Source organism: Tympanuchus pallidicinctus, unplaced genomic scaffold (genome assembly GCF_026119805.1).
Source record: "Tympanuchus pallidicinctus isolate F22 unplaced genomic scaffold, pur_lepc_1.0 scaffold7, whole genome shotgun sequence".
NCBI classification, from domain to species: domain Eukaryota; kingdom Metazoa; phylum Chordata; class Aves; order Galliformes; family Phasianidae; genus Tympanuchus; species Tympanuchus pallidicinctus.
In genome coordinates, this window is record NW_026294791.1 from 23114136 (window position 1) to 23126181 (window position 12046).

At 49.4% G+C, this 12046-nt stretch overlaps 1 long non-coding RNA gene across 10 annotated transcripts in view; it reads right to left on the reverse strand.

Moving 5' to 3' along the window:
- LOC128072668 (uncharacterized) overlaps positions 1-12046 on the reverse strand; it is a 112524-nt gene that overhangs the window by 5119 nt on the left and 95359 nt on the right. For 3 of the 10 annotated variants that reach the window (XR_008202391.1, XR_008202383.1, XR_008202387.1), the window contains one exon: positions 872-5512. This is a non-coding gene — a long non-coding RNA (uncharacterized LOC128072668). The other 7 variants (XR_008202388.1, XR_008202392.1, XR_008202385.1 and 4 more) reach the window with 7 other exon arrangements.

A 12046-nucleotide genomic window follows, 5' to 3' on the forward strand; every position in this document is an offset into this window, starting at 1 on the left:
TGCTACTGTCTGTCATTGAACAGGAGCTCTCTGGCTCCTCCAGGTCTGAGTAGCCCATACCTGATGGGCGAGCACCAAGAAGCTCTGGAGAGAGAGTGGCCCTTTTCTGACAGTAGAGGCTGGTAGGTGGCATCTAGCAGGGATTGCACGGGGGTGTGCTTCACCGAACAGCAGTAACACAAAGCAGTAACACAAACGCCTAAGCTGAGGCAGGAGCATCCTTCCCTGTGCCTGAGGGGACACAGGCACCCACCTGATCTTGGATCCCTTGCTGGCAGTGGGGAAGCGGTACTGAAGCCGTTGGGTGTCGTGCTGCTGCTGGTGCAACTTGCTGCTGCAGGGATGGGGATGGAACAGGGCACAGAGCCACACAGGTGGCCTGGAGGGCAGCACAGACACAGCCATGCTGCTGGGCTGTGCGGGAGCTCCAGGCAGCCCGGGCACCAGAACCTCACGTGAGACATCAAAGCGCCTGAGGTAGCACAAGATGCAAATGAGCAATACCTCAGAGCTGGTGCTTAACCACAGCTGTGCTTCTGCATGTGCTGTGGAATAACACGATGTTTCCCTTTTCTGAAGCTCCCTGTGTGAGCCCATGCCTTCTCCCACAGCGCCCTGTGGGGCTGGATTCAGGCTCGGCCTCAGCTGAGCTCTGCAGGGCCGTGAGCACTGCAGGCACCTCCAGATCGGCCCTGAGGTACAAGGGCAGCACCAGAGAGCCATGGGTAGTGCAAGGCACTAGGGGTGCCTCTGCTGGCATTACAACAAGGGTGTGCTCCTGGTACCCCAACCCCTCTGTCCATCACGGTCTCAGAAATGGTCTCCTAACACCACTTTTGCTTCTAGTAAATGGGAGTATGTAGAAAACAACCAAAAGAATGGACTTACTTCATAGATCCTGCTGCCACTGGAGACCTCTTGGTGCACAGCCTGCTCTCCCTTTGTTCATGTTGTTGTTTGTTATTCTGTTGTTAAGCCTGGGCAAAGCTCCAAGATTATTACTCGTGGAATCTTTCCGGGCCTTTGCTGGCTCATTCCTTAATGGTTTCCGACAATGACAACTGTAGAGGAAAAAAAACAGTGGATGCCCCTCAGAGCCTGCACTGCAGCAGGGGCTGGAATGAGCCCTTTCCCAGTGTTTTCTCAAAACAACCATCCAGTCCCTCTGGAAGTGTGCCCTCAGCCTCACGCTGCCCTCTGCCTTGGGCTGAAGTTGTGGACCAGGCTGACCTCTCGCCCGGGCACTGAGGGGACTGTAAGAGCATCTCCTGCCACATCTGTGGTATGGAGCTGCTGCTGCTTTCAAAACTGAAACCAGGGAGGGAAGAAAGCTAAGGATCCCTTTCAGATAGCAGAGCATGGAGGCATGTCTAAGGCATGTCAGGGCATGATAGCAGTGCCACCTGCCCTGCGCGGCTGAAGCAAGTGCGTGCTGTACTCTGTCTCATTTACAGTCTGGAGAAATGGAGCTGTAAGTTGGGGTTGCTGCATGAGGCTCTGCTTCCCAATGTGCTGCCCCATGTGCTGCCCCAGTCCCTGCAGAAATCCCCCCAAGCCTCCCCTTGGCTCCATGGTGGCCGTGTGGGGCTGGGAGGCAGCAGCTAACGGTGATGCGTGGTGCACTCCATGGGGGGAATTCCTCAGCAGTTTAGCCACATCTTCACCCTGTCCCTATCTGTGGTTTTTCTGCTCATTTCAGATGTTTTTGAAGTACCTCATCTCACATCCAATTCTCTCCTGGGATCGCTAGCCTGAAGCTCACTGCTTCATGTCTCTGCTGTGCCCTACTCCTACCTGGCTCAGAGTTTACCCAGTAAGCAGGTCTGGGGTTTTGCTGGGCACAAGAGTGCTACTTTTTCATTTGCTGATTCCAGTGAGGAGTTGGTGGTGTCTCGGTAAATGAGATCTCTATCTTCGCATACATCTTCCTGTAGATTTTACGAGAGCTCTTTGTTTCAGACTCATCTTGGTGAGTCAGAGCACCGGGGGCAGAGACCCAAGGCAGCAGCCCCTGGCCAGAGACACCGGCCTCCAGCCATGTGCAGGGTGGGAAGCACTCCCCAAAGGCTGATGAAGAGATGACGTGGCTGCAGGCCAGATGACTGGAGGAGATCATCTTTCCTGCTGTCACAACCATTGGCGTCACAGGCGTGAAGCTGGTAGCAGTGGCAGGGTTAGGGTTGGGGACATCAAGGGCAGGGGGCATACCCCAGTGCTGGCACAGACCTGAGAAGACAGGTTAATGGTGAGAACAGGCTCGAACCCACAACACCATCTCACACCCCTGTGCTGTGCATTACAGATACTGTGCTTGCAGATCCCATTTTTTTTTTTTTAAATAATACAGGAGGTTAATAGCCCTTTTCCCAAAGACAGCTGCACAGATGAGATGTGCTTCGCAGTGGGGTAGTAGAATCTTGGTGAAGCACTAAAGAAAAGAAAATCACATGCAAGCCTAACGGGAAGCAGTACTGCAACACAGAAGTGTGTCTGGAGTCCCTCACCGCTGGCAAGGACCTTTCAAAACATCCAAATTATTACAGTTTGTATGGGAACACAGTGCTGTTTTCAGGAGCATGGGGACTGTGAGGGAAGGAACTGTTACCTCAGCTGCACCTGGAGCACCTTGGCTGCTCTCCATGAGGACGATGTGGCTGACCTTATCAAGTTGATGTATGACAGAGCCATCACCATCCTACTGCTGCTACTCCCCGTGATTATGTCCTGTAGTTTATCCTCTCTTGGACCTTGCGTGCAGTAAATGAGAGCACTAGTCTCAGAGAAAGTCAAGATCCAGTAACTCAAAGGAATTCATAATGCAAGAACCCACAGGAAACCCAAGACAAACAAACTCATTTCTCTTGGATTCAGTACCAACCAGGGCATGTGACAGTGCTGAGTAACCACAACTATAAGCACCAGCGAGCAACGCTGCTCTCCTGGGAGCTTACACGATTCCTTGCTGCAGCCACCTGCTGCAGAGGAGCTGGCTTCCCAGACAGCAAGTGCCTCCAGCAGCTTCCCCATGCCTGTGAGACTGAAAGCCAACCTCATCACTCGGCTGCCTCCCCCATGGCCAGATCACATCTCTGCATCAGTATCTAGCTGAGGATGGGATCCTAATCTTTAGCAGCCTAGGACTGGATATGAGATGTGAAAAGATGCAGGCAGCCTGCCTGCCTTCCTTGACCAGGGCTTCCCAAAGGTGGATGATGCGATTAGGAATGACAAAGTTTGCTTCAACTGCTCATTCGCTGGATAAAATGGTAGCTGGAGGAGTGCCAGAAAGTGCCACGGCTCTCTGGACATGCTAGGGGAGTTTTAGCACCCAAGTTCAGCTCTCAACCAGGGACTGTTGTGTGACTGAGGCTGCTGTTTGGCCATGCAGCTGCCTGCAGACACACACTGCACCTGAACGTTTCCAGCCAACACCGGCAATTCTGTTTGTTCCAACCTATATTCTGCACAAGTCATAGTGGTATTGATGATATCACTGGCTGGAGAGACATGACTGCGCCCTCTCCTAGCACTACGCAGATGACTCCTCTGCATTATCAGCTGAACTTCTCTGGGATTTTTAAAAATTTTTTTGTTCAACCACCAATTACCTTCCCTCACCCCCCACAAAAACTTTGGCTTCTCAGCATAAGTGCAGTAAAACAAACAAACAAACAAACAACATATAAAATACTGGGAAGCAAAGCAGATCAAGAAGCAGCAGTTCCAACTCTCCTGCTGACCTGATGCCTTGGGGACAATGGGTTTAAAATGGACCCACTCACTCCAGTGTTACCATAGGAAAGCAATGCCTGCCAAGCAGGGCTGATGCATCACAAAAGCCAGGGGTGGGTGTCCCATAAAAACACAGGGGCTTTATTTTCCGGTATCAACCAGCATCTCTATTCAGACCTACGCTGATTTTTTAGACAGCAATGTTGTCACTGATGAGGCATAACCATAAATGCTACTCACCCATTATAACTATTATTGTGGTGCCATTCCTGCTGGGAGAAACACAAGAAGGGGAATTAGCAAAAAAAGGCTGGGAGTGTTTTGTGCCCATGTCTTGGTAAAGTGCTGTGTGAGCTGTCTGAGGTGTGATGGCACCTGGAACACAACAAGACCTCTCATGGGTACTTCCACACTCCACCATGCCACCTAGGGGAACACCAGCTGGAGGTAACCCTTGCAGCATGCTGACACTGCACCAGCCTGCTGGGCACACAGGTTCATAATGGTTCATAAATATGTCACACAGGGAACTCCTAAGGATGTGTGAAAGAGCAGACCAAAGTGTGATCAGACTTCCCATCACTCCCATCTTCAAATTGGGGCCAGAAGAAATGCCAAATCAACCAGAGCCATCAGAGCTGAGAAAGCCCCACTTGCACTACAGCTGCCTCCTTGCTTGCCTGCCGCCTGCCTTTGGTTGACCTAGTTGAGTCATGGGGAGACAGTGAGTGAGAGACATCCTGCGCTGTGGTTGTCACTGGCGCTGCCCTAAGGAGAACATGTGCCTGTCCCAGAGGGATGCTCCTGCCCTGAACAGATGGGCAAGCCAGGGCAAAGGGCTAGGGCAGGGCTGGCTCCAAGCCATGCCCATGACATGGCAGCCAGGCCTCCCCCTCCTGAAGCTGCAGTCTGGTTTCTCTTCCTCTGGCCAGTGCAAGGAGCACTGACGATGGTTCCATTGGGCAAAGTTTGGAGGAGATGGCACAGCTGCAGGCACAGGCTGGGAAGGTGGAGAAGCAGCCCGGTCATGGGCAAACCCTGCAGGGACTTTGCTGAGTGCTATACCCAGGTCAGACAAGTTGAAGCAAGTTAAGGCATGAGCAAATGCTTTTCCTCCTCAAATCTCAAAGGAAATGCGTCCACGTGCCTCTGCACCACAGGTTGCTAAGAATAGAGGACCTCTATGGGATTCTGACTCTGTGTGCTTATTGGCTTGGCACAATGGGCGTGAACCAGCTCCTAGCTCCTGCCCACAGGTCAGCCTGCCCACAGGTCAGGGGTTCTGCATCACCTTGGTGTATCTGGCTTTTTTTGCACTGACCCAACCGCATCCCAGCTCTTGTGGCTGTGACAGCTGTTAATAAAAGAGCAGTTAATACAATACACGCAGCTCCTTCCCTGCTCCGGGCAGCAGGGGCAAAGGGAAGGAAATGCTATGAAACAAGACAACGTGGGCTCTTCTCCTCTTCCAGCCTTAGTGGGAGAGTTTGTGTTGGCAGGGGAAAGAACTCAGGGGAGTGAACTCTTCCCTTTTGCAGAGTGAGTAATATGTTGCAAAAGCTACTAAAATTAGAGCACTATAAGAATGTCTAAAAATATCACATGGACTTAAAAAAAGCACAGAATCCCTGAGCACTACACAAGAAGGGGATAATTTACCAAGAAAAAGTTGTCATGAAATGCCAGAGTCATAACTCACCGTTCCCGTGGTCTCATGGTAAAAATACTCAACGGTCTTTCCGCTCAGTATTGGCGCAGGAGCCTATCCTGAAGGCTGCAGCTATTGAAAAAAAATGGATGTATTGTTCAGTGTGTGTGTTCCAGAAGCAGCAGACAGAGAAGAACAGAGTACTGCTGGGATCAGACTCTGACATATCCCCAGGGCCCCTGCGTCCGCCCCGAGGAGCGCAGCACTCTCTTGTCTGTCCAGAAAACACAAGGCGTGATTACTCAAAGGCACACAGACTTGCTATGGTATGCCAAGAAGAGCCTTTGGGGATTGTGTAGGGATTATCGTGGGATGTCTGTGGGAAGAACAAGGAGAAAGGGAGGGACCAGTGCAGTCTGGGGAGGAACAAGCATGGAAAAACAGGGAAAAAGGACAAAAAGGGCACTGGGGTGCTGCTCTGGCTGTGCCATGTCTTCTGACTGAGCTCTCTTTATAGCTGTCTCCCAGGTGAGGAGCTCTGTTCAAAGCATAGAGCATGTAAGGAAGCGGAAGCAGCAGTACACAGAGGGAGCATCGAACCCTAGCAGCTGCAGGAACTGCAGGATGCATGATGGTGTGTGCAAGTGCTAGCACACAGCAAGCCAGGCCGGCTGGTGACTGTGGTAAGTGGTGTGGGAGTCAGGGGATAGGCTGCACACACTGTGTGTGGCACAGCAGTGGCTGGAGGAATCTATATTGCACAGATATATATATATATATATATATTCTGCTTGTGGGCTTTCATGCTGATTTGTCAGCAAGGGGAATAGGGTGAGGCCATTTGTGCTGTTTGCAAGTGACTAGGTATTGTGCATGTGCTGAGCTGCATGGCTGTGTACATATACATGAATTGCATGTATACACAAACTACATTTATACATGCACATACAGCATCTGTGTGCGTGCTCAGTGCCAATGCTAGAATGTCAGTGCTGCAGCACCCTCATCTCTCTTGGTCTGATGGATATGGCAAACCCCAACACAAAGCAACCTCAGTGCAGGCTTTCCCAGAGGTGCTCCTGTAAGCAAACTCAGGTGGCTGCTCCCTTCCCTCCTAGCTGCCCCTGCAGGCCCCAGAACCTGCCCTGACAGCCTGCTGTGTTCTTATGTCCTTAGAACCCTCCCCAGAACCTAGCAGAGCTGTTTGTATTTCACTTAAGGACCTCTGAAAGCAGCAGTTGAGGGAGAAAGCGAAGCATCTGTCAGCAGCAAACACCCATGGCACAAGGCTGGCAGCTTGTACCAGCTCATGCTTGCGTCCTGCAGCATCATACCCCTCCTATGGCTGCCTGTGTGCTTGGGGGCTGAAGGGTGACAGCCATGAGGTAGGATCCCAGAACGAGGGCTGGGAGCCACAGTGCCATCCCCTGTTAAAGCCCGTCGGAGTGTGAGGGCTGCTGTGCGTAATACAGAGAAAACCTCAGGCCAGGCTTACTCATTTGGGGCTCTCACTGCTGTCTCGCTGCCCTCCGAACACACAGTGCAGAGGGGCTGCATGCACTCATTTGGGGAGCCCCGTGCATACCAAAATGCATGGCTGTGTGATGGCTGTGGGCGCTCCATGCACCACAGCTGTGGGATGTTCCTGCAAGCAGCTGGGGTCCTGCCCAGCACAACGTGCAGCATCGGAGCTGCTCACTGTGTAGTTCTGCAAGAGATATATGGCACCTGAGAAATACTGGCTGCTCTGCCTGTGAGGTTCACATCACACCAAGCGTGCAATTCGCTTGAGATATGCTTTAAAATCTGTCCCAAAGGTGAAAGATTATGCCTTATGGGGATATTGTTGGGGTAAAAACTCCCCAGCCCATTCAAGCTGCATTTAGGCAATTGGATCTTTCATAAATAAAAGGAGTGAAGAATAAAAGAGAAAGCCACCAGTGAGAAGGTTGTGCTGCCTTGCTGAGGCTGAGCAAGGTTGGTGCCCACTCCCACCATGTGCCTGCAGCAGCAGGACAGGCTGCATGAGGTGCTTCTCAGGGCAAAGAAAGGTAATTTCTCTCTGAAGGTGGCAGTTGCTCAGAAAGTAGTGACTGCTGTCTGATGATGGTCAGTGTGAGCAAACAGAGGGCAGTCCCAGACAGTAATATAGGCACCAGATGGTTCATCAGATCTAATATAAACTGGGGAAAGTTATGAGCTAAGCTGACCAGATGGGAAAAAAAAAAAAAAAAAAAAAAAAGTAACTGTTTGTGGATGGAAAAAAAAAAAAAATAAAAAAAAAAATAAAAAAAAAATCAAGAGCTCTTTCAGAAGTGTTTACGAAGGAAACAATTTTGGCAGACGTTTAATCTGATAACTGTTAAAAATGATAAAGCAATACTTAGAAAACAAAAAAGGGAAAAGAGTTCATAATGTACGTGAGGAAGATAGCGTTATGTGGTCAACATAATTCTGTTGACACCTGGTTTTGACTTAGTCCCTGAAGTCCTATGACTACTGGGTGATGATCTTGAGAGGCACATACAATGGCATTACATGTATGCTGGTTAGAAAAGGCTGGCTGTCTGATCCCAATAAAATAGCTGTGAAAAGACACATGGACTCATGTCTTGAAGTAGGAAATAGCACTACACAGGTGTTCCCAGTGGTTTAGCTGGGACAGGAACATTCATCCTACACTTCTCCAACTGTTTAATGCAATATTAGAGACCCACTGGAAGAATCAGGAGCTGCAACTTTCAAGGGGAGAGTTTTAGAAACAAAAAACTCCCATAGGAGTAATAAAGGGAAGCAGACAGACTGATGAAGACAGCACTAGATAAGCAAGAGAAGCCACATCTTTAACTCTTTCCAGGACAGGGATGCACATGGAGCATCATTGGCTGCACATCCCTTCCTGGGGTGTCCAACCCTACTGGAAGCTTCACTGGGAGAAAACTGGCCAAGCCCAGCAGCTCTACGCAAGAACCTGCGTTTTTTAAGTGGAAGCTTTATCTTTATTAGTATTGGCATCAATTGTTTCTCTTCTCTAGAAAGATATTGAAAGATTTATTTGACTTTTGTCTCCTGTTATTTTACAATCTAATGCTATGGGCGTGATTTCTTACTGAGGAACAGGAAGGAAAACTGGTATGACTAAGTTCACCTCAACCTTTCAGAGGTGCCAGAGCAAACACTCAGCCCCTGCCCACTCAGTTGAAGTCATGGTGAGTGAAGTCCACTCAGAGACAGTAGCAAAATCCACAGGGGCTCACTGGAAAGAGATAATGCTCAAGGCAAAGGTCACCATCAACCTGGAAAGTTTCTTCTGGTGGGAAAAAAAAAAAAAAAAAGAAAAAAAAAAGTAAAGAAGTGGTACAGCTGGCCTTAAAACCTCACAGCTCTGCTGTAACATGCCATTGCTCATGGTGAGGGGATACTGACCTCCCCCAGCTCTGAGACTGCACAGGACTGCACTCTGGTCCACTGGGAGCTCAGCACCATGAGACGACGGTAGCATGTTGCCATTAAACATGTAGCTCTGCTGCAGATGCTATATGGCCTGTGCTGGGCACACCACAGTCCCTAAGGGTTGGGAAAACCCGCTGGCACTATCAGAAGCCCTAATCCTGCCTGGATTTTCTGTGTTTAGCGCAGCCAGTTCTTGGAATTGGGCTTATGCAACCATCCTCTTGAAAAAGAGCCTTCTCCTCACCAAGGGATTACAACAACCCTTGTGGCAGTCCTGGGGAACATGTTTACATGCAGCAGTAGAACCACAGGGGTGCTACTCACCCCGCTACTTACTTGGAAAGATCCCAGCACAGCGCTCTGAAGTGAGGCGTTGGTGTCACTGTCCCTGGAGGCATTCAAGAACCACAGAGATGCAGCATGGAGGGACATGGATTAGCAGGCATAGATTGGTGGTTGGATGATTGGACTTGATGACCTTAGAGATCTTTTCCACTCTTAATGGCACCAAGCCATAGATGCCCAGGATTTGATTCATGAATTTCACAGCGTTTCCACAGTTTCCTCCTCTGCTTTTCACTGCCAAAAAACTGTCTGAATCATACAACCTCCTGGCCCAATGCCTCTGCTAGCAGAAATTCTTGGAGCATTAGCAGCCAAAGAGTGGCTGTAAGTGAGGAGCATGAAAATGTCACATGAGAACAAAACCAAAGCATGGAAAATAGTTCATATGGTTGCAAGACACTGAAGCAGGAGTGCACAATATTCTGGGGTTAAATGCATTTACCTTGATAAGTAGGACTGGCTCAGTTCAATTAATCCTGAAAGCATTAAAAGAGCACTAGATAAGGCACATGCTGAGCAGCTAGACCTGGAAGAAAATGTTGCCTGTCCTATGCTTTGCTTTTTTCTCTTTGTAATGCTATAACATGATTGAAAGAATAGCAATAATAGCAGAGTGACACAACCCTACAGCAAAGAAGAACAAACCTAAATGCAGCAGCTATGGGTGCAGAAACAAAGGAAGAAAAAAACTGCTTACCTTTGGAAGGTCTCAGGTAGGCACAGATCTCCAGCAAGATACCCTCACCTCCACTGCCAGCCCTTAAATGAGGCCTGGGAATGTGTGGATCCTGGCTCCAGCCCTTCAGGTCACTCAGGTTCATTGCACGCACCTGAACTCCCCTGGGTTGGCCCTGCCTTCCCACCAGGTGCTCAATCACTGCTTCATGCTGTGACTTAGCATTTCTGCTACACTCTTGCACAACTACGAGTCTTCAGTTGCTATTTCCTGCTATTCTGCTTCATCAGATTGCATGAGCCAAGACCCCCAAGGTAAAGATAGCTGTCGGTGGACAATAAGGAACTGCACATGAAAGGACAGCACTGGGTATAAGTTGTACTACCTGATGGCACCAACGAGAGCAACAGCAGATCTCTGCTAGCACTGCGCTCCAAGTAGATGCCAGCCCTTTAAATTAGAGCCAAAGACTACTGAGAAGAGCCAGAAAGTGCCTGAGATACCTTGCCTCAAAAGGAGCATCAGTGTTGCCAAGCTCACAGTCAACTGTGTTCAAAACACTTGGAGCTCTGGAACTGCAGAGAGGTGCTGAATTTAGGACAGGTCCTTCCATTTTGTCACCAAACCATCAATAATCACTCAACTTGCTCTGCTTCTGTCTAGCAGTGATTTCATACAGATCTTTAATCATCAGTGTAACAAAAAAGAGTCAAACTTCTTACCAAAGACACCACAAATTCCTACAGCTACTCCTGTGCCCGAGACTTTCTTATCCCTCACAAGACAACTTTATCTTTTGTTCCTGGAAACCCACACTGGTTGCTTCTCATTTCCTTTTTCTTTCTAGATGTTTATAAACAGTTCAATCAGTTGTTCTCCTATTCTTCTGAGAAGTTCATCTGACCCATGTAACTCCCAGTTTCCTCCTTTGGGGTTCTAAGAGTACTTTCCCAGGAAATAGGATCAGAATTGGGAAGGGTGCCTGCAGGGTCTCCCAGGCCTTGGAGAAGAGCCCTCACATATGTGCAATGCTCCCAATGGGCCAGGAGCTGCATTTTATGGTGAGGATGCTCTTTGCTTCATCCCACGGGCTGGAGTATAGCAGCCTCATGGCATGGGGACGCTGATGGGTAGCAGCTTCAAGATCTGGTAGAGGGGTGACACTGCAGGACTGAGCCTCAACCATGGTCAATATGCGTTAGCCAAGGTTTAGCCATCAGTTCTGGCAGGAATAATTTTGCTGTCAGTACCAGCAGGAAGCATGTCTTTGGAAAATGACTGGGATGACAAAGAAACCAGAAGCTAGGAAGATTTCCTGTGGGAGTGCAAGCAGGGGATCTCATAGCAAGTATTTGAAACCACCAACCCTGCATGCACTTGGGTTTCAATATGCAAGGCAGGCGGACAAGATGAAGGCAATTAAAACCGCGGAAGGTAGTTTGTGCATCATTGTTCATGATGGCACAGAATGAGCTGTCCTCTTTCCTGTTTCGGACACAATGCCAGATACATTACTTGAAATGCAGCTTTCGATCCTCAGTGCCGCCTGTGTTATTAACCCAGGCTAAGCAACACTTGCACTGGGGGAGTACAGAAATGACAGAGCAATTTCAGACATACATATGCACAACCTCCACCCACATTTTCAGGGTACATTCTTTTAGAAACAAAACCAGTGCAATATCCAAAGTGGGAAGGGAGATGAGTGAGACATTGTGTCTGGATCAAAAGCACATAACAGAATGTGAGCATTATGGGGTCACGCTGGTTTGGAATGTCTTAGCATCTCCAGTATTTTTGTAGAAACCAAGCAGCAACTGTGAAACAGTTTCCTTCCTTGGAGGGCCAATAGGAGAGAGCGGGCTGCTGCATCTGGCAGAGCTACTCTGGTACATGGCAGTGCCTACTCTTCCAGGAAGGCAGATGTGGTGTAAAGATTACTCTCTCTTTCAGTGATTCCCCACTGAACCACTGCCAGGCTCACTGGCAGCCTATACCAGATCTGTGCTGATTGCCTCTGCAGCCCCTTGCTGATGGCTCTCGCTACAGGTAGGAGCACAGGTTCTGGACAAGCCTGCCTCACAGTGCTCCTCCCTGCTTCTGCCATGGGGACTGCGAGTGATGGGCACCTGCCCTGAGCCGTGCCCAAAGCAGGCACCTCAGGGCACAAGGAGGTGCAGATGTTTGCAGCC